This window comes from Phyllobates terribilis, unplaced genomic scaffold, assembly GCF_046119375.1.
Source record: "Phyllobates terribilis strain yellow unplaced genomic scaffold, ASM4611937v1 Scaffold_2__4_contigs__length_985480577, whole genome shotgun sequence".
NCBI lineage: Eukaryota > Metazoa > Chordata > Amphibia > Anura > Dendrobatidae > Phyllobates > Phyllobates terribilis.
Genome location: NW_027362762.1, coordinates 829,726,098 through 829,748,117, shown reverse-complemented (window position 1 = coordinate 829,748,117; position 22,020 = coordinate 829,726,098). Strand labels below are relative to the sequence as shown.

General features: G+C 43.6%; 1 protein-coding gene across 1 annotated transcript in view; it reads right to left on the bottom strand.

The window, feature by feature from the left end:
* Positions 1–21,679, bottom strand: part of ORAI2 (ORAI calcium release-activated calcium modulator 2) — a 44,186-nt gene extending 22,507 nt beyond the window's left edge. The window contains exon 1 of the mRNA XM_073670765.1: positions 21,357–21,679. The gene's annotated coding sequence lies outside the window, so the exon portion shown is untranslated. The remainder of the gene's footprint in view (positions 1–21,356) is intronic.
* Positions 21,680–22,020: the final 341 nt, after the last annotated feature.

Sequence of the window (22,020 nt, the reverse complement as noted above, 5' to 3'; positions counted from 1 at the left end):
AGGTTTCGGGGCTGACACTGGGCAACATTGAGTTTCAGCTTCTTCCAAAGATTTTCTATTGGGCTCATGTCTGGAGACTGGCTAGGCCACTCCAGGACCTTGAAATGCTTCTTACCGAGTCACTCATTATTTGCCCTGGCTGTGTGTTTCGGGTCATTGTCATGCTGGAAGACCCAGCCACGACCCATCCTCAATGCTCTTACTGAGGGAAGGAGGTTGTTGGCCAAAATATCGTGATAGATGACCCCATCTATCCTCCCTTCAATACGGTGCAGTCATCCAGTCCTCTTTGCATAAAAGCACCCCCAAAGTATGATGTTTCTCCCACCATGCTTCACGGTTGGGACGGTATTTTGGGGGTTGTACTCATTCTTTTTTTTTCCTCCAAACACAGCAAGTGGGAGCTGATACCAAAAAGTTCTATTTTGATCTCATCTGACCACATGACCTTCTCCCATCCCTCCTCTAGATCATCCCGATGGTCATGGGCGAACTTCAAAAAGCCCTGGGCATGTGCTGGCGTGAGCAGAGGGACCTTGCGTGCCCTTCAGGATTTTAATCCATGATGGCGTAGTGTGTTACTAACGGTAATGTTTGAGACTGTAGTCCCCGCTCTCTTCAAGTTATTGACCACATCCACCAGTATAGTTCTGGCCTGTTCCTGACCTTTCTCAGAATCATCCTTACCCCACGAGGAGAGATCTTGCATGGAGCCCCAGACCGAGGAAGATTGACAGTCATCTTGTGTTTCTTCCATTTAATAATAATTGCACCAACAGTTGTAGCCTTCTCAAAAAGCTGCTTGCCTATTGTCCTGTAGCCCATCCCAGCCTTGTGCAGGTCTACAATTTTGTCCCTGGTGTCCTTAGACAGCTCTTTGCTCTTGGCCATGGTGGAGAGGTTGGAGTGTGATTGATTGTGTTGACAGGTGTCTTTTATACAGGTAACGAGTTCAAACAGGTGTAATTAATAAAGGTAATGAGTGCAGAGTAGGAGGGCTTCTTAAAGAAAAACTAACAGGTCTGTGACAGCCAGAATTCTTGCTTGTTGGTAGGTGATCAAATACTTATTTCATGCAATAAAATGCAATTTAATTATTTTAAAATCATATGTGATTTTCTGGATATTTTTATATTCTGTCTCTCACAGTTGAAGTGTACCTACAATAAAAATTACAGATCTTTATATTCTTTGTAGGTGGGAAAACTTGCAAAATCTGCAGTGTATCAAATACTTATTTTCCCCACTGTATATTAACATGTTAGGGATGATGCACATATCTGCATTATGGCTCTTTAGTATAGAGGAATAGTGGGGCTCACATAGAGGTGCATGAGGCCTCTACTGTATTGTTCCAGAATATCGTACCATGTTCTATAGAATTCTATAAGTATTTAATGCTTCTATAAGAGAATATTTCTAGACATACAGCAGAAAATGGGGCTCAGCAGATAAATAATGCCATGTAGAAATCAGAAAAAAAAAATTCTCCAGTCTCAAAAGATAAATTGTTTTACAGAAAAATATTGCCAATAGCATGAATTGAGGCAGCCCATAAATATTCTAGGATCCTAGAAAATACAACATTTTGCAAGACAAAAGGCATGTCGAGGTGAATGCAACAAAATTGGGTGTCTAAGGGAATAAAATACAGTAGTTAAAACCTACAATTTTAGTGGTCACTGGTAGAGAAATAGTTAAAATTCACCTGGCTTGGTAGACTAAGGTATTGAACGGTTAGCAACAACATTTTTGGAGTTCTGGTGTTCAAGTGTAGTGAAAAGGTAATGCAACGTCGCCATTCCTGGAGCCTCAGCCTATAGTAGTGAACGGGTAATATATTATGCCTGGAATTGAGAAGTTCACTTATACCTTTTAAAGGGGTTTTCCATGACCATTTTATATTTTTTCATGGGGCTGAGACCTGAAAGGCAGATAGTTGCTAACTACCTGCCTCTCCTGCTCGGTGCCGGATCATAGCGGTCACAGACCGCTTCTGCTGGCGATTTTGCTGCTTCATTTGACCTCACGTTAGCAGAGCAGCTCTTCCCCTTCCCTGCTGCTCTGTCGACGTCATGCTGATTGACAGCCGGCTCCCTGCAGTTAGGCAGCAGAGAACCAGTTGTCATTCAGCATGACATCAGCAGACACATCCTGTCAACAAAGCAGAGCGGAAGAGAAGCAGCTCTCGGTCGATGTGAAGTCACTGGAAGTCGCAAAATCAACAGTGGGAGCGGTCCATTACCGTTGTGAGCCAGCAGAGATCGATGCCGGGAATAACTGGCAGGTACAGTATATACTCGAGTATAAGCTGACTTTTTCAGCCCATTTTTTAGGCTGAAGAAGCCCCCCTCGGCTTATACTCGGGTATATAAATTTATTGTATATACATTCCGGTGGTGGATAGTGGTGGGGGGGGGAGTTGCAGTGGCGGAGGAGCGGGGCACAGGCGGTAGCCGCTGCTGCAGCTACCACGTGTGTCCACTGCTAAAGGAAAATGAATATTCACCCTTCTCCACGCCTATGGGAGTAGAGAGGAGTGAATATTCATTTCTTTAATAGCGGGCGCACAGTGTCAGCAGCGCCGAAGCTACTGCTGCGGCTCAGTGATCCTCCGTGCCCGCTACTAAAGAGAATGCATATTCACTTTTCTCCACTCCCATGGGCGTGGAAAAGGGTGAATATGCATTTTCTTTAGTAGCGGGCACGGAGGATCGCTGAGCAGCAGCGGGAGCTGCTAACACTGTACGCACGCTATTAAAGAATAGGGATATTCACTCCTCTCCACTCCCATAGTCCCGGCGATGAGAGGAGTGAATATCCCCGCAGCTCACCTTGGCGTCTGAGGGTGCATGGCAGTGAAGTCATGCGCTGCTGGCAGAACAGGAGCAGTGCTGGAGTAGAGGGAAGAAAGGTGAGTAGGGGTGTTTATTTTTTTTTAATGTGTGCAGTGATGGGGGGCCATGCATATCAGGATAGGAGGGCCATACATAACAGGATTGGGATGAGGGGGCCATGCATACCAGGATTGGAGATGAGTGGGCAATACTTACCAGGATAGGGAAATTTACCAGTAGCTGCTGCATTTCCCACCCTAGGCTTATACTCGAGTCAATACGTTTTCCCAGTTTTTTGTGGTACAATTAGGTGCCTCAGCTTATATTCGGGTCGGCTTATACTCGAGTATATACGGTAGTTATAAAAGATCTGCCTGTAAGTTCTTAGGCCCATAAGAAAAAAAAAATGTCCCGGATAACCATTTTAACATTTAAACTCTTAGATGCCAGACATTTTTAATCCTTACTCTCATTCATCCAGGGACATTTACAAAAAACACCCATACTGTGATTTGCATAAGCTCTGCTCCATGAAACCAAATGGTTTGGAGTGGTTCATAGTGTGACGCTGTGAGGAAGGTGGCACTAGCAAGTGACACCAAAGTGACCACTACCTCGGTTCCAAAACTGTACTGTAATGGGGTCATCATCTTGCTAGGCCAGAGATAAAATGTCAAAAAATGACGTGATCACAGACCGCATTCATGTTTCTTGCCTATTTATCTAGTCATTCATTCTTTCCTGCAGTTTAAATAGCACTAGTGGGCTATCAAGGGTTGCATGCGCCTGAGGCAAGGCAAGAATTTTGCGCCCCTAATCCACAGACCATTTGCATTCCCTGAAACCCATCCACCAGTCCAGTATTGAATCCATTATCCCTCCAAGCACATGTCTTGTTTTTTTCAGAAAACACTGATGTAACTACAGTTTGTCCTTTGGTCCTCTAGTTTTTTTTTGCTTTTTTGCTGAGCTCCAAAACAAACTTTGAAAAAAAAAGGTTATACATTGCTGTATATATTTTTATATTACATTTTTGTGTTTTCATTTAACTATTTTATTACCCTATCTCTAAACCTAACCCTATCCCTAACCCTAGTTTTATCCATATCCTTAGTCCTATCAGGTTGGCAATCCTGACAAAGGGGACAAGCTCATAAACCCCTGTCCATACACCTGAAAATGTCAGTTTTCAGAAACATATACAAACTAGCCACAAATTATGTACTGCCAAAAAAAAAAAGAATACAGTTGTGCTCAAAAGTTTACATACCCCGGCAGAATTATTCATTTCTTGGCCTTGTTTCAGAGAATATGAATGATAACAAAAAAAAAACTTTCTCCACTCATAGTTATTGGTTTGGTGAAGCCATTTATTGTCAAACTACTGTGTTTTCTCTTTTTAAATTGTAATGGCAACCAAAAACATCCAAATGACCCTGACCAAAAGTTCACATACCCTGGTGATTTTGGCCTGATAACTTGAACAGAGTTTGACACAAATGGGTTTGAATGGCTACTAAAGGTAACATCCTCACCTGTGACCTGTTTGCTTGTAATCAGTGTGTGTGCATAAAAGCTGAGTGAGCTTCTGGGATCAGACAGACTATTCCATCTTTCATCCAGCCACTGACGTTTGTGGATTGTGAGTCATGGGGAAAGCAAAAGAATTGTCAATGGATCTATGGGAAAAGGTAGTTGAACTGTTTAACACAGTTAAAAAATTGCCAGGAAAATTGTTCAGGATGCAAAGAAAAACCCACAAATAACATCAGCTGAAATTCAGGACTCTCTGAAAACTATTGGTGTGGCTGTTTCAAGATGCACAATAAAAAGGCACTTGAAGATAAATGGGCTGTATGGTCGAGTCACCAGAAGAAAGCCATTACTGCGCAAATGTCACAAAGTATCTCACCTACAATACACCAAACAGCACAGAGACAAGCCTCAAAACTTCTGGAACAAGGTAATTTGAAGTGATGAGACCAAAATTGAACTTTTTGGCAACAACCATAAACGTTACATTTGGAGAGAGGTCAACAAGGCCTATGATGAAAGGAACACCATTCCTACAGTAAAGCACGGAGGTGGATCACTAATGTTTTGGGGATGTGTGAGCTACAAAGGCACAGAAAACTTGGTAAAAGTTGAAGGAAAGATGAATGCAGCACGTTATCAGCAAATTTGCACTCATCAGCCCGGAAGCTGCGCATGGGACGTACTTGGATGTTCGAACATGACAACGATCCAAAACACAAGGTCAAGTCGATCTGTCATAGGCTAGAGCAGAACAAAGTGAAGGTTCTGGAGTGGCCATCTCAGTCTCCTGACCTCAATATCATTGAGCCACTCTCAGGAGATCTCAAGTGCACAGTTCATGCAAGACAGCCCAGGAATTTACAGGAACTGGAGGCTTTTTGCTATGAAGAATGGGCAGCTTTACCATCTGAGAAATTAAAGAACCTCATCCACAACTACCACAAAAGACTTCAAGCTGTCATTGATGTTAGAGGGGGCAATACACGGTATTAACAACTGGGGTATGTGAACTTTTGATCAGGGTCATTTGGATGTTTTTGGTTGTCATTAAGATTTAAAAAAGAGAAAACACAGTAGTTTGACAATAAATGGCTTCACCCAACCAATAACTATGAGTGGAGAAAAAGTTTTTTTGTTATCATTCATATTCTCTGAAACAAGGCCAGGAAAGGAAAAATTCTTCCGGGGTATGTAAACTTTTAAGCACAACTGTATGCTATTTTAATCAAGACTAGATAATATTAGCTATAATCAAGGGTTCAATCTTTTTAGTGCAATGACAACCAGATTTTATCACTGAATTAATTTTCAATCCCTAAGAGAGGATTTTAGGAGTCAAGGATCCGCCCACATATCGTATCCATGTTTTAAGTCAAAATAAAAACTAAATTTAGAGTAAAAAATGATTCAGGACATATTCATACTATATAGATTTGATGTACCTTTCTTCCTGATTCCGCTTATACCAAATTACAGTGCAATGTTAGTAAAAGGAATTTTCAAAATCTCATTTTGAGAAAGGTTTCATTCATCCGACATTCATGGTTCAGATGTAGACCACAATGTCCAGACTGGCCGAGGAGCTACTGATCTGAACTCAGTCTTGTAAGGACTAAGAAGGACCTTGTTCGGGTCTGTGTAAGCACTAAGAAAGTTGATTATGGGAAAGGAGGGTTTTTCAATTAATCAACTTTCAAAAGATCATAGATTTCAGCATGAATTGCTATTAAAATGGGGAACACTGCAAATGGTAGGCAAAAATGTGTGCAAGGGATTCCGCGAGAAATCTGCCTAGTGGGAACATGCACTAACAGAGTATCTGGAATTTAAACATAGGTCTTTTTCCACTTTTTTTGCCATCTTTTATTTCTATGGCAGCAACCTGTTTTATTAAAGTGAAAAGATCTTCCACCATATTGATAGTTAGCATCTAAGCAACTGACACCCTGCAAGATATTAATAGAAATTCTCCTCCAACTAAACTAAGAAGTGCAGTATCAAACCTTTCCTTCCCAAGAAAAAAATCACTATATATTTATTAATCTGCGCACTGCCTTGTCCACTGAAAATATGCATATACATGAGTTTCATCAGACATCCAATTTTTTGTGTATGAGAAAAGACTGACTATTTTTATCAGTGTGATACGATTTTGATCCATTTTTGGTCCATACCTTCATTTTTACTATCCTTTTTATCTCATATTGAAAAAAAATAATCTTCTACTCATTAAATAGTTCAAATAAAATCAGCATGGACCCATTCACTAGAATAGGTGGTCTTGATCTGCAAAATTGGATCAAAAATAAACATGTCTCAGTTTTTTATTTTTTGTCGATGTGAAAGAAGACAAAACAAAAAGAAAAAGCAGACATGTGAACATGCCCAAAAACTATAGAGGATATGTGTCCTACCTATGGAAAACACAAGCAGGAGAAGCACATGAGACACGGACATCTGAATGAGACCTAACATTGTGTCTAAAAAGGGGGTGTAATGTCCAGTCAGCAAAGAGTTAAAAAAGAAAAACATTTTTGTAAGTTCAACAAATTATTTAGTTCTATTTATAAATGATCCTCCCCTGACCGAGTAAGCGATCGTCCAGATGGAGGGGATATGCACTGGATTCTTGTGATACGCACCAGCAGCCTTCAATCCCATGACATTACCATCACATAAAGGGCAGATATACATCAGACCGTGGCCTGTGATCAGGGAGATCAGTGGTGCCGATGCCGCTTTATGCCAGATCACTGTTACCTCCACAAACAAGCTTGGCTAGTAAATGTTTTAAGAAGCAGCAAACAGTCGCCATACTGAAAGTGAACTTTTTTGGGCTTAAAATGAGAATGAAGGGTTACACTTACCTTTAGGGCTCACACCAGCATATACATCGGACGCGTGCTAGCAGATGTTTTATCGGACTGCACTCGCACCAGTGTTATTCAATGGAGCAGTGCTGATGATTGATTTTTATCACTCACAGAATCTGCATTCACTTTGAAACCGGATGCCACTCACCCATTCAAGTCTATGGGTGCGTGGAAAACATGGGACTGCACTCGGATGACACTCAAAAGATTTTTGCGGACTCACAGAATCGAAAAGATGAAGAACCTTTGTTCTCCACCTTCTCCTCACATGTGCTCAATTCTATCATCCGATAAAAGTGGAGCATGCTATGCTGACACTCGGATCAGAGTATGATCGGAGTGCCAATTGTATAATGGGCCCGGTTCTCACACTAGACCATACCTTTAGGGGATAACTGGCCTATAACTGCAGGTGCAACCGCTGGCATTACCAGGGCAAAGGAATCCTGAAAACAGGGCTCTGCAGCTCCATCCTGAATGGAGTGGACTCTGCTCCATGCACTGTCTATGGGATTTAAAGGGGTATATTCCCATCTCCAAGATCCTATCCCAATATGTACTAGGTGTAATAATAATAATATTAAAAAATACCTCCAATTAGAAAAGTAGTACAGTTCTTCTGATTTGCTTTATCTCTTTCCTCATATGCAGGGCATTGCAGGACCTTAGGTATCCATGGTTCTGACCACTAGCAACTAGCCAACTGTCACTATATCAGTGGTCGTAACCATGGATACCTAAGGTCTTGCAATGCCTGCACATGAGCAAAGTGACATAGCGAATCAGAGAAGCTATACTACATTTCTATTTGAAGGTATTTGCTAATATTATTATTATTACACCTACTACATATTGGGATGGGATCTTGGAGACGGGAATACCCCTTTAATAAAAAAAAAATGAATATTGTACTCAGCAGTCCAATAGGCAATAAATGGAGAGGAGGCCAAGCATGCACATATCCACCTCATTTAGGACAGGGCTGCAGAGCCCTGTTCTCGGGGTTCCTGCTCCCTGATTTTGGAATTGCTGGTTATCAGTGGTAGCACCTGCAGCTATCAGCAAGCTATCCCCTATCCTAAGGATACAAGATAAGTTGATTTTTTGTGGAGCAAATAACCCCTTAAGGTTAACTGTTGCCCTTCATTCTTATTTTAAGCCATTCCTGGGATTCCAGAGCTGGGATTGCTGGAGGTCTGTTTGGTTAGACCCACAGGGATCAGCAAATTATTTTATTATTATCTTTATTATTTTGGAATAACCCTTTAAATAGGATTTCTGGGATTTTTCAAACCTTGAGCAAGAGAAGGAAATGTTACAAAATAAAGAAATAATCAATACTAGCCAGTTGAAACCCCAGTGTTCCACAGCTGTCGCTTTAGTGGGCCCCGCCAGCCCTACAGCAATCATACACCATAATTCGTTCACATGATTGCTGTGATTCACTGGTCCCAGTGGTTAGAGATTGGCTGCAGTGGTCACGAGTGATGGGATGGAACATCATCACTGCTGGACCACTAAAGAGAACATAAGTGGTGGTGCTGGAGATGTGGGTGATTCAACAGGAGGATAAGTTTTACAAAATCCTGGAAATCACTTTAAAATCTTGCCATACTGCGGTCATTATTTCATTAAGGCTGTGTGCCCACGATCCAGAGCCGCTGCCAGTTTGACGTTGCGGACTTATGCAGCCTCAAACCCGCAGAGGCCAGATGTTACAGCATAGTGGATGGATTTCTAGAAATCCCATGCCCACTATGCGTCTGTGCACCTGCGGATCACCCGCGGAAACTGACATGCGGCGCGTCTTTCCAGACAGCAGCATTTCAATTTCTCTGGCGGGTCCGCATGTGGACTTTCCCCATAGACCTATCTTTATAAGGAAAGTCTGCAGGTGAAAAAAAAAAAGGGCACCGGTCATTTGCATAGATGAGCAGAAGTCGTCGGCGGCTCTTCCGCAGCGTCAAACCCCCAGGCTGGTACGCATCATGGTCATATACCCTAAGGCATAGCTTTTTAAGTCAAAATAGGGGGTAGCTCAAAAATAAAGGGAAGGAAAAAAGGAAAGACTTAAGGTATGTTCACATGTGATGGATACACAGCAGATTTTCCATCTAAAATCAATAAATCTGCAGCATATTACAGTACCAGCATTGTGGAAGTGCTTTTATAAAATCTTATCCAAACATTACGGAGAAAATCCGTCGCAGAAATTGATGTACAATGCAGATTTTTACCACAGATTTTACCCCTTGCAGCATTTGCGCAATAAAATCAAATTGTTACTCATATTTCCACTGTGGATTTTGTTGTGAAAAGTCCATAGTAGATTAATCCTATATATTCTAATATTTCTCCCCTTTTTGGTGCCCAATCCTGTGTTAAATTGTCACTGTACTATCAGACAGCATAATCTCATTTGATAGACAATGTAAGGGTAAGAAGAATCATTTATTTCTTTTTTAAATGTGTTGGAGAAGAGCAGCAGAACAGAGGAAATAATTACTGAAAGGAGCCCCAAATGGGGAACATTATACCAGGAAGGGGCTCAGGACGGGGGATGTTATACCAGGTAGGGGCCCAGGTTGGGGGACATTATAGCAATAAGAGGCCCAGGATAGCGGACATTATTCCAGGAAGGGGCCCAGGATGGGGGCTATTACTACAGAAAGGAGCCAGGATGGGGGACATTATTACAGGAAGGGGCTATAATGTGGACATTATTACAGGAAGGGGCCCAGGATGGGAGATATTATAACAGGAAAGGACTTGGATGAGGACACTATTACAGGAAGGGGCCAGGATGGGGATATTATTACAGGAAGGGGCAAGAATGAGGCGCATTAATATAGGAAGGGGTCAGGATGGTGGACATCACAACATGGGGGGGTGAACACATATGTCTTTATAGGATTTAGAACGCTACAAGAGCCCATACATCTAACCAATATGCAAGTGGAGCCCAGGTCCAAATTTTGCACCAGGGCCCATTGGACTCTAGTTACACCACTGATTACAGGAAGTAGGGGAGGGTATATATCACTCTGCTCCAGCTCTCCAGTCAGATTAGAGAGGCAAGACATCATACAATAGCAAAACCAATGCATGATGGGATGTGAGGGGAAAGGCAGTTCCAGAAACTATAGTGCTAGCACAATGCTGATGAAGAGAAACTGCACAACTGAAAAGGTGTGGATGGCAAGTTCATTTGGGCTTTTCCCACTTGCGGTTACGTGCCGACTAGATTCTCATCCGCTTCTCTCAATAGAACAATCTCATGCAGGCAGTCACGTTATGACCACTCGGACCGGCTAGCAGAGGCGAACCCCAACACAGTGTATGTTACCCGCTGCCAGAATATAGCCGGCTGCACTGCTTGCAGAAAGTCTGCACTAGGGTGGAAAACCCCTTTCACAGAAGTGAGAATTTTTCTTGCACATATGGAGTGTTTGCACCTTGGTGGTTTCCTAAATCTTGCAAGTCATGGTTAGAATGAAATTCACAATATATGTGAGATGAACCACACTGATTGAGAGTTGCAAGGGGTAAACAGCCCATGGTGTCTACAACAATATATTGATGTAACAATTTCCTGTTTTGAAAATGTGTTTTGCTGTGTAGCTCACAGCTAGAAGCGAAGAAGCCAGAGTATAAGATCTCTAAGCAGCAGGACGTAGTCAGGGAACTCAGTAAATACAGTGGTGGCCAAAAGTATTGGCACCCCTGCAATTCTGTCAGATAATACTCAGTTTCTTCCTGAAAATGATTGCAAGCACAAATTCTTTGGTATTATTATATTCATTTAATTTGCTTGCAAGGAAAAAACACAAAAGAGAATGAAGCAAAAATGAAATCATTGATCATTTCACACAAAACTCCAAAAATGGGCCAGACAAAAGTATTGGCACCCTCAGCCTAATACTTGGTTGCACAACCTTTAGCCAAAATAACTGCGAACAACCGCTTCCGGTAACCATCAATGAGTTTCTTACAATGCTCTGCTGGAACTATAGACCATTCTTCTTTGGCAAACTGCTCCAGGTCCCTGATATTTGAAGGGTGCCTTCTCCAAACTGCCATTTTGAGATCTCTCCACAGGTGTTCTATGGGATTCAGGTCTGGACTCATTGCTGGCCACCTTAGAAGTCTCCAGTGCTTTCTCTCAAACCATTTTATAGTGCTTTTGGAAGTGTGTTTTGGTTCATTGTCCTGCTGGAAGACCCATGACCTCTGAGGGAGACCCAGCTTTCTCACACTGGGCCCTACATTATGCTGCAAAATTTGTTGGTAGTCTTCAGACTTCATAACGCCATGCACACAGTCAAGCAGTCCAGTGCCAAAGGCAGCAAAGCAACCCCAAAACATAAGGGAACCTCCGCCATGTTTGACTGTAGGGACCGTGTTCTTTTCTTTGAATGCCTCTTTTTTTTCCTGTACACTCTATATTGATGCTTTTTCCCAAAAAGCTCTACTTTTGTCTCATCTGACCAGAGAACATTCTTCCAAAATGTTTTAGGCTTTCTCAGGTAGGTTTTGGCAAACTCCAGCCTGGCATTTTTATGTCTCGGGGTCAGAAGTGGGGTCTTCCTGGGTATCCTACCATACAGTCCCTTTTCATTCAGACGCCGACGGATAGTACGAGTTGACACTGTTGTACCCTCGGACTGCAGGGCAGCTTGAACTTGTTTGGATGTTAGTCGAGGTTCTTTATCCACCAGCCGCACAATCTTGCGTTGAAATCTCTCGTCAATTTTTCTTTTCCGTCCACATCTAGGGAGGTTAGCCACAGTGCCATGGGCTTTAAACTTCTTGATGACACTGCGCACGGAAGACACAGGAACATTCAGGTCTTTGGAGATGGACTTGTAGCCTTGAAATTGCTCATGCTTCCTCACAATTTGGTTTCTCAAGTCCTCAGACAGTTCTTTGGTCTTCTTTCTTTTCTCCATGCTCAATGTGGTACACACAAGGACACAGGAGAGAGGTTGAGTCAACTTTAATCCATGTTAACTGGCTGCAAGTGTGATTTAGTTATTGCCAACACCTGTTAGGTGCCACAGGTAAGTTACAGGCGCTGTTAATTACACGAATTAGAGAAGCATCACATGATTTTTCAAACAGAGCCAATACTTTTGTCCACCCCCTTTTTTAGGTTTGGTGTGGAATTGTATCCAATTTGGCTTTAGGACAATTCTTTTTGTGTTTTTTCATTGAAGACAAATTCAATGAAGATAATAATACCAAAGAATTTGTGATTGCACTCATTTTCAGGAAGAAACTGAGTTTTATCTGACAGAATTGCAGGGGTGCCAATACTTTTGGCCACCACTGTTTGTCATAAATGCACTAAAATATTTACTGTGATCTAGTGCTCTTCAATTGATCCTATTTGTGCTATAGGCAGATCCATAGAGATCTCACATGAACAGGATCCATCACAATATTTTTTTATTATCAGTTTGTCATCAAACAGTTTCTATATGGGACATACTGAAAAAAAGTGTGAACGTCACCTTATACAGCATTTATATTAATCAGACGTAACTGATGACAAAATGCATAAACAAAAGCGTTAGTGCCAAGAGAAGTATCTCCCCCTTTAAATCTGCACTGTGGTGCGTTGTGTTGTCCAAGCTGAGATCTGAGTGAGTAAGCTTCAGTCAGGGAATAACAGGTCAGCATTTCTCGCCAGTGCTGTTGGATATTAACATTTTTCATGTTGAGGTTTGATCTAAATTCTTAGCAGAAATGCTCCAGATTTTTCCTGAGCGTTTCTGCATCTCCCTGGCAGAAAAAACGCATGCGGATTGTACATGCGGATTGTACATGCGTTTTTCCTGCCAGGTAGAAGCGTTTGTGAGGCGTTTTTGCATGCATTTCTGTATGCGGGTTGTCAAGGACTTCTTTAAGCGATTTTAGCATCACTTGGAAAGTGCTTGACAATTTGGTCACACTATATAAATCCATGCAAACGGCATGGATTTTATATACTGTAGTGTGACCAAGTTACGATGCTGCAAATGCAGCATCAATAGTAAAAAAAAAAGAATAAAGATGTTAAAAAATATAAAAAAAACATTATACTCACCTTCCGATGGCCCCCGGTCTCCTTCTCCGGTGGCTCGCGGTGCTCTAAAAAGGACCTTCCATGACGTAATTTGTGTCACATGACTAAATGACGTAATGGAAGGTCCTTTGACACCACCGCGAGCAGCCAAAGAGCCAGCAGTGCAACCGGGAGCAGACAGGGGCCATCAGAAGGTAAGTACCGTATTTTTCGGACTATAAGACGCACCCCAAATTTTGGGGTGGAAAATAGGAAAAAAAATATTTTTTATAAGATGGGGGTCCGTCTTATTGTCTGAATAGGTATCTTACCTGGGGGGCGTTGGAGCGAGGGTCACACGAGGAAGTGGATGAATGCTGTGGACTCTGGATGGGAGAAGCCGGTGCTCCAGCAGCGGGGAGGTGTGGTGGTGGTAGAGCAGGATCGCACGGCCCTCAGTTCCCTCCCTCAGAAACCTGGCGGCTGCAGCAGAAGAGGTGAGATGCTGCAGGCCGGGGCCTGTGGTGGGGCCTAGAGCCTGTGGTGGGGCCTGGGCCTGTGGTGGGGCCTGGGCGTTTGGTGGGACCTGAGGCCTGTGGTAGGGCCTGGGCCTGTGGTGGGGCCTGTGGTAGGGCCTGGGGCCTGAGGTGGGGCCTGGGGCCTGTGGTGGGGCCTGGGACTGTGGTGGGGCCTGTGGTAGGGCCTGGTCCTGTGGTGGGGCCTGTGCCTGTGGTGGGGCCTGGGCCCTGTGGTGGGGCCTGGGCCCTGGTCCTGTGCTGGGGCCTGGGCCTGTGGCTTGTGCTGGGGCCTGTGGTGGGGATGGAGCCAGGCTGGGGATTGTGGTGGGGCTGGAGCCTGGCTGGAGCTGGAGCCTGGCTGGGGCCTGTGGTCCGGATGGGGCCGGGTCGCAGGCCAGTGAGCAGCGTGGCCGCGGATGTGCAGCGGTGCGGCAGAGCGGTGGTGGGTGCTGCAGTGCGGCTTTCCGGTGGCCACGACCATCTTCATGATGCTGTGATCCACAGAAAAATGGCCATTTTCATGTAGATCACTGTGCACCCACCGCCGCTCTACCTCGCCCCCGCAGTGCTGCACATCCACTCTACCTCGCCGCCGAACCCACCACCGCTCTGCTGCATCGGCCCTGCAATTCAGCTATACCACCACCGCAAGCATCTGGTATGGTTCGGACCATAAGACGCACCCTCCATTTTCCTCCTAAATTTGGGGGGAAAAAAGTGCGTCTTATGGTCCAAAAAATACGGTATATGTTTTTTTTTTTTATTATTCTTTTTTAACTACAGGTACTATGGTACCCGGGGTCTGGAGGAGAGTCTCCTCTTCTCCAGACCTGGGTACCATCCACGCATTGAATCACATAACATTCGCATGTGTACTTGTATGCATGCTGATGTTATGCGGCTCAATGATAGTCTATGGCGGCCAAAACGCCGCGATTCCGCAAAATTAATGGACGTGCTGCGGATTTTTCAGCAATGATAATCTGCAGCAGAAATTTCCACAGCATGTGCAAGGCACATGTGGATTATCATTGGGGAATTTTGCAGACCTATTAACAAGTGTTTTTTAAGCATTTCCGTGGCGGAAGTTACGCTCCGGAAACGCTTACAAAACGTATAGTGGGCACGCAGCCTTAGGGGCTGCAGGTGTAGTATGGGACTAGGAATTATGGGCAAACATATATATACACACGATGCTTCAGCACACTACGATTAATGAATACATGAACTCCACTATTGCTGTAAGCGTTAAAAGCGTAAGGTACTTGGAGTTTTTTGCTCAAAGAGTGCAAAAGTCATCCAACCATGTCAAGGTGTACCTAAATATGGATGGTTGCTATCACTAATGTCCTACCTCTCCATGTGCCAAACCAACCTCATCTGCATGGAGAAGTGAAAGAAAACCATGCACAGCTCGTAATTACAACCTTGTGGGGGAAAGATGGGTGGATAAGGGTGCTGAGCCCTGAAGGGGTCATAGACCTCAATGTACATTATACTACAAAAAAAAGAAAAAATAGGGCAAGCACACCTTTAGTATTAAATTCAAATTTATTTTTTTGGGAGGAACTATGGGCAGATACAAGTTTATTTGGCACTAACAAATTACCACTGACTCCTATACATGAATTATATATACAGATAGATATATCTATATCTTTATGTATGTGTATATATATATATATATATATATATATATATATATATATACAGTACAGACCAAAAGTTTGGACACACCATCTCATTTAAAGATTTTCTGTATTTTCATGACTATGAAAATTGTACATTCACACTGAAGGCATCAAAACTATGAATTAACACGTGGAATTATATACTTAACAAAAAAGTGTGAAACAACTGAAAATATGTCTTATATTTTAGGTTCTTCACAGTAGCCACCTTTTGCTTTGATGACTGCTTTGCACACTCTTGGCATTCTCTTGATGAGCTTCAAGAGGTAGTCACCGGAAATGGTCTTCCAACAATCTTGAAGGAGTTCCCAGAGATGCTTAGCACTTGTTGGCCCTTTTGCCTTCACTCTGCGGTCCAGCTCACCCCAAACCATCTCGATTGGGTTCAGGTCTGGTGACTGTGGAGGCCAGGTCATCTGGCGTAGCACCCCATCACTCTCCTTCTTCAAATAGCCCTTACACAGCCTGGTGGTGTGTTTGGGGTCATTGTCCTGTTGAAAAATAAATGATGGTCCAACTAAACGCAAACTGGATGGAATAGCATGCCGCTGCAAGATGCTGTGGTAGCCATGCTGGTTCAGTATGCCTTCAATTTTGAATAAATCCCCAACAATGTCACCAGCAAAGCACCCCCACACCATCACACCTCCTCCTCCATGCTTCACGGTGGGAACCAGGCATGTAGAGTCCATCCGTTCACCTTTTCTGCGTCGCACAAAGACACGGTGGTTGGAACCAAAGATCTCAAATTTGGACTCATCAGACCAAAGCACAGATTTCCACTGGTCTAATGTTCATTCCTTGTGTTCTTTAGCCCAAACAAGTCTCTTCTGCTTGTTGCCTGTCCTTAGCAGTGGTTTCCTAGCAGCTATTTTACCATGAAGGCCTGCTGCACAAAGTCACCTCTTAACAGTTGTTGTAGAGATGTGTCTGCTGCTAGAACTCTGTGTGTCATTGTCCTGGTCTCTAATCTGAGCTGCTGTTAACCTGCGATTTCTGAGTCTGGTGACTCGGATAAACTTATCCTCAGAAGCAGAGGTGACTCTTGGTCTTCCTTTCCTGGGGCGGTCCTCATGTGAGCCAGTTTCTTTGTTGCGCTTGATGGTTTTTGCAACTGCACTTGGGGACACTTTCAAAGTTTTCCCAATTTTTCGCACTGACTGACCTTCATTTCTTAAAGTAATGAAGGCCACTTGTTTTTCTTTACTTAGCTGCTTTTTTCTTGCCATAATACAAATTCTAACAGTCTATTCAGTAGGACTATCAGCTGTGTATTCACCAGACTTCTGCACAACACAACTGATGGTCCCAACCCCATTTATAAGGCAAGAAATCCCACTTATTAAACCTGACAGGGCACACCTGTGAAGTGAAAACCATTTCCGGTAACTACCTCTTGAAGCTCATCAAGAGAATGCCAAGAGTGTGCAAAGCAGTCATCAAAGCAAAAGGTGGCTACTTTGAAGAACCTAGAATATAAGACATATTTTCAGTTGTTTCACACTTTTTTGTTAAGTACAGTGCCTACAAGTAGTATTCAACCCCCTGCAGATTTAGCTGGTTTGATAAGATGCAAATAAGTTAGAGCCTTCAAACTGCAAACGAGAGTAGGTTTTATGAACAGAAGCATAGATCTTACAAACCAAAAAGTTATGTTGCTCAGTTGAATTTTATTAAATTTTAAACATAAAAGTGTGGGTCAATTATTATACAACCCCTATGTTTAATATTTTGTGGAATAACCCTTGTTTGCAATTACAGCTAATAATCGTCTTTTATAAGACCTGATCAGGTCAGCACAGGTCTGTGGAGTTATCTTGGCCCACTCCTCCAAGTTATCTAGGTTCTTTGGGTGTCTCATGTGGACTTTATTCTTGAGCTCCTTCCACAAGTTTTCAATTGGGTTAAGGTCAGGAGACTGACTAGGCCACTCCAACACCTTGACTTTTTCCCTCTTGAACCAGGCCTTGGTTTTCTTGGCTGTGTGCTTTGGGTCGTTGTCTTGTTGGAAGATGAAATTATGACCCATCTTAAGATCCTTGATGGAGGAGCGGAGGTTCTTGGCCAAAATCTCCAGGTAGGCCGTGCTATCCATCTTCCCATGGATGCGGACCAGATGGCCAGGCCCCTTGGCAGAGAAACAGCCCCACAGCATGATGCTGCCACCACCATGCTTGACTGTAGGGATGGTATTCTTGGGGTCGTATGCAGTGCCATCCAGTCTCCAAACGTCACGTGTGTGGTTGGCACCAAAGATCTCGATCTTGGTCTCATCAGACCATAGAACCTTGAACCAGTCTGTCTCAGAGTCCTCCAAGGGATCATGAGCAAACTGTAGACGAGCCTTGACATGACGCTTTGAAAGTAAAGGTACCTTACGGGCTCGTCTGGAACGGAGACCATTGCGGTGGAGTACGTTACTTATGGTATTGACTGAAACCAATGTCCCCACTGCCATGAGATCTTCCCGGAGCTCCTTCCTTGTTGTCCTTGGGTTAGCCTTGACTCTTCGGACAAGCCTGGCCTCGGCACGGGAGGACACTTTCAAAGGCTGTCCTGGCCGTGGAAGGCTAACAGTAGTTCCATAAGCCTTCCACTTACGGATGATGCTCCCAACAGTGGAGACAGGTAGGCCCAACTCCTTGGAAAGGGTTTTGTACCCCTTGCCAGCCTTGTGACCCTCCACGATCTTGTCTCTGATGGCCTTGGAATGCTCCTTTGTCTTTCCCATGTTGACCATGTCTGAGTGCTGTTCACAAGTTTGGGGAGGGTCTTAAATAGTCAGAAAAGGCTGGCAAAAGAGATCTTTAATCCACACATGTGAAGCTCATTATTCTTGGTGCCTGAACTACTTCTTAATACTTTTGGGGGACCAAACAGAATTCTTGTGGTTTGAGGGGTTGAATAATAAATGACACTCTGAATTAACTTTTAACGTTTTTTAAAAAAAAAAAAAAAAAATTTGCTGCAGTGCATTTCCCACTTCCAGGCTGATCTACAGTACAAATGTCACAATGCCAAGTTAATTCCGCATGTGTCAACCAGCTAAATCTGCAGGGGGTTGAATACTACTTGTAGGCACTGTATATAATTCCACATGTGTTAATTCATAGTTTTGATGCCTTCAGTGTGAATGTACAATTTTCATAGTCATGAAAATGCAGAAAAATCTTTAAATGAGAATGTGTGTCCAAACTTTTGGTCTGTACTGTATATATATTTATTTAAATAAATTACTTATGCAAACTGCAGAGGACTTTTCAATGATACAACTGAGCCGGATGTATACAACCAAATGTATGCTATAGAGACAGCCACGTCATCTCCTTCTTTTCAGAAGTGGAACTCCCACCTATCAGGCATAAATGTCTCAGATGAGAATATCCCTTTAATGTTTATTGCATGCCCTGAGAGTGGCATAATCTAACAATGTGGCTATAAGACCACAACTTTGTACACTACTGTTATACATAACCGATATCTATTGCATTAATGAACTCCATATTGTCCATTTGAGTCTTCTTCGACAGTTATAGGTGCAGAGGGATGGAGACTGCGGGTTTCTTTATCACTTTTCCCCATGTTCTTGATGAACCGCTCTTTCATGTCAGTGACATGCGTGAAGCAGAAGAACGTTGGAGCAGTCCCTCAAGATCAAGGCGATGAGGTGGGGCAGAGATTACCGAGGATACACTAAGCACTTGGCAGGTTTGGGAATGCCCCCGGGGCACTTGTGACCTTATATGAATATGGATTAAAAGTTTGATTTCTCACTTCTCTCAAACACCACAGAGACATGTTCACACTTCTGATTTAGTCCCCTGCCCAGCACTATTAATGGTGTAATGAGCAGAACGGAGCTGACAGACCCCATTTATACAGAAGCGAAGTGCACAGACAGCGCCATGTTCTGCTGAAGTCCTGGACTGAACCCAAGAGCATAGTGTACAGACATTTATACATTTACAGGAATACTTTATAAATATTTACATCCTTTGATTTCCATGAGCTTAAGGACCATCACATAATGTGTTTGCAATCTGAAACACACCCAGACTTAAAGGGGTGTTGCACAAAAGACATTTGTCCCCTATCTGCAGTAATAAATATCTGATCGCGGGGGTCCCCATCAATCACTAAAATTGGCTTCTGTGTCTCCTGACAGCACGACAACAGCGTGGCTGAATTCAGATGTCCATATTTCCTAACCAAATTTTACAGTCTCGTACATGCCTAGTCCGGGTTAGGCGACCTGCGGCCAGTCCGGGCATTGAGGTCTGTATATGGACTGTGAAACAGAAAATATAAAGGAGGAATTTCAATAGAGGAGCAGTTTGGACTGATGAAAACTAAGTCCAGCGCTCAGGTATCTACATTCACTGCCATCTTGCAGGAATGAAGAATAGAATGGGTACTAAAGGCCCTTGCTCTAGTGGTCAGTGGGGGTCCCAGCACTAGCATCTAGTGATGAGCGAGTATGTTCTGTTAACCCTAGCAGCGAGCATGCTCGGGTGCTCGCCGAGTATCTTCAGCGTGCTCGGTGTTATGTTTTAGTCACTCAGTGCTCATGATTTGAGACTGACAGTTTTAATACATGTGAGGAATGCATAAGAAACAAGCATTCCTCACATGTATTAAAGCTGTCAAACAGTTGCAAATCATGAGCACTGAGTTACTAAAACATAACACTCGAGTACGCCAAAGAAACTCGGAAAACACCCGAGCATGCTCGTAAATCTCGAGTAATGAGCATGCTCGCTCATCACTACTAGGATCCACTTTGGATAGGTCATAAATATCATAAAAAGCAGGAAGACGCCTTTACAGACACTGATTAAAGAATGAGTTTATAGCCTTTTCCAACTGTATGCAAATAGCTTAATCAGAGAGGAAGAAGATAGGAACTCTAGCGCCACCTACTGGAGTTAACAATCTTAAAAAGGCAATATTAACTATTAAGGACCATGTCAACCGTTTTTTACTGTGTAATTTGAGGACAGCATGAGATAGCAGCTGAGATACTGAATTCAGCGATGTGTCACTTATTAGGCTGTGTGCTGTTTACTTACAATGAAGGTTTTATCCTCAGGACATTATCATTGCCCTAAGAACAGTGCACGCCCCCTCCTATGATAAGCAGCTTGCTGTCAATAGACAATGTACATACAGAGTCTGCTGTGGGCGGGATTAGCTTTCTCAGTTCTGCTTCATTGCTAAATCTAAGAACTCTGTGTCACAACTGCTGCACCCAGTAAACTGATACATCCTTGGATTCAGGGTCTCTTTTCCTTCATTATGCTGCTCTCAGGTGAGGTAGCAAAATCCTGGTGACTTATTCCTTTTAAACATCCTTGCCACATGATTTAGAATAAAAAGCCAAACCAGACACTCCATTTGCAGACACGTGTTTCAGGGCGTTTGCCTCCTAATCAGTGCAAAGCAGTAGTTCTGATTTGGCTGGGTGAGAGGCCTCTGAGAGGGGTCTAGTGGGTAAAGTTTCTCCTTTTGAAGAGCACCAAGTCGTATTAAGGAGACTTATAAGCCATGCAATGCTCCTCAGGGTATTTAAATATGCAACTATCCTCTTCAGAGATCTAATACCAATTAGTAAGAAAACAATAATAACAGTAGAAAAAAAGACAGAAATGTGCGCGGTGTGATTTATATATAAGAACTATTTCAGCAGGATGTTAATACAATCGTAGGCGCCGTCATTCTCACTAAATGCTGCTTATCGTTATGGTCATCTGCATCTACAAAAAAACCCTCTTCCTATAATTGCTTCCTGTTTATTATACTAATATAATGAGCTAATATAACAGGACATTGGAATAGAAAGTGGTGGAGGCACTTACCAGTCACACCAGTACAAGTAGTCAGCCCAGTGCAGCCAGTGAGGGGGAGGACAGGATGGAGGACAGGATGCCCAGCAGCTTCCCCTTCTCCAGTCCAGGCCCTGCAGCAGCAGCAGCATCACTACATGCCAGCCATGCCGAGCACTGATGCAGCAGATCACGTGAGCAGACAGCGACACACAGACATCGCCTCCTCCAGCTGTGTGTACAGTGTGTGCCGCACCGCCTGTAACCCGGGAGATGATTGGCTGCGGTCCTGTGCACGCCGCTCCTTGTCTTCTCCGTTCTGATTAGTCAGGGAGATCTTCATGTTTGGTGTCTGTGTATTCTCAGCTGCGCTCCCTCTAAGCTGAGCCCCCTGGAAAGGAAAGGGTTAAAGGAACAATCTAATAAAGAGTCCGTCATGGATAAACCAGCGCTGAGGAGACCAGCTCCCGACATGAGAGTGGACAGAGCTGCTGCACCTGAGCCGGCGATGCCGGCTGTGTCTGAGTATTATCCCGGGGCCTCCCTGCTCTGCTATGTGGCTGTTGTAATAAGATATTGTTTGCAGCCAGTTTACAGTGTCAGGGAGAAGAAAGCACTGGACAGGCTGTGATCGGCAGTAGATGCTTAGAGAGGGCCTGTGTGCAGACTGCAGCCGCTCACCTGCTGGGCCAGGAGC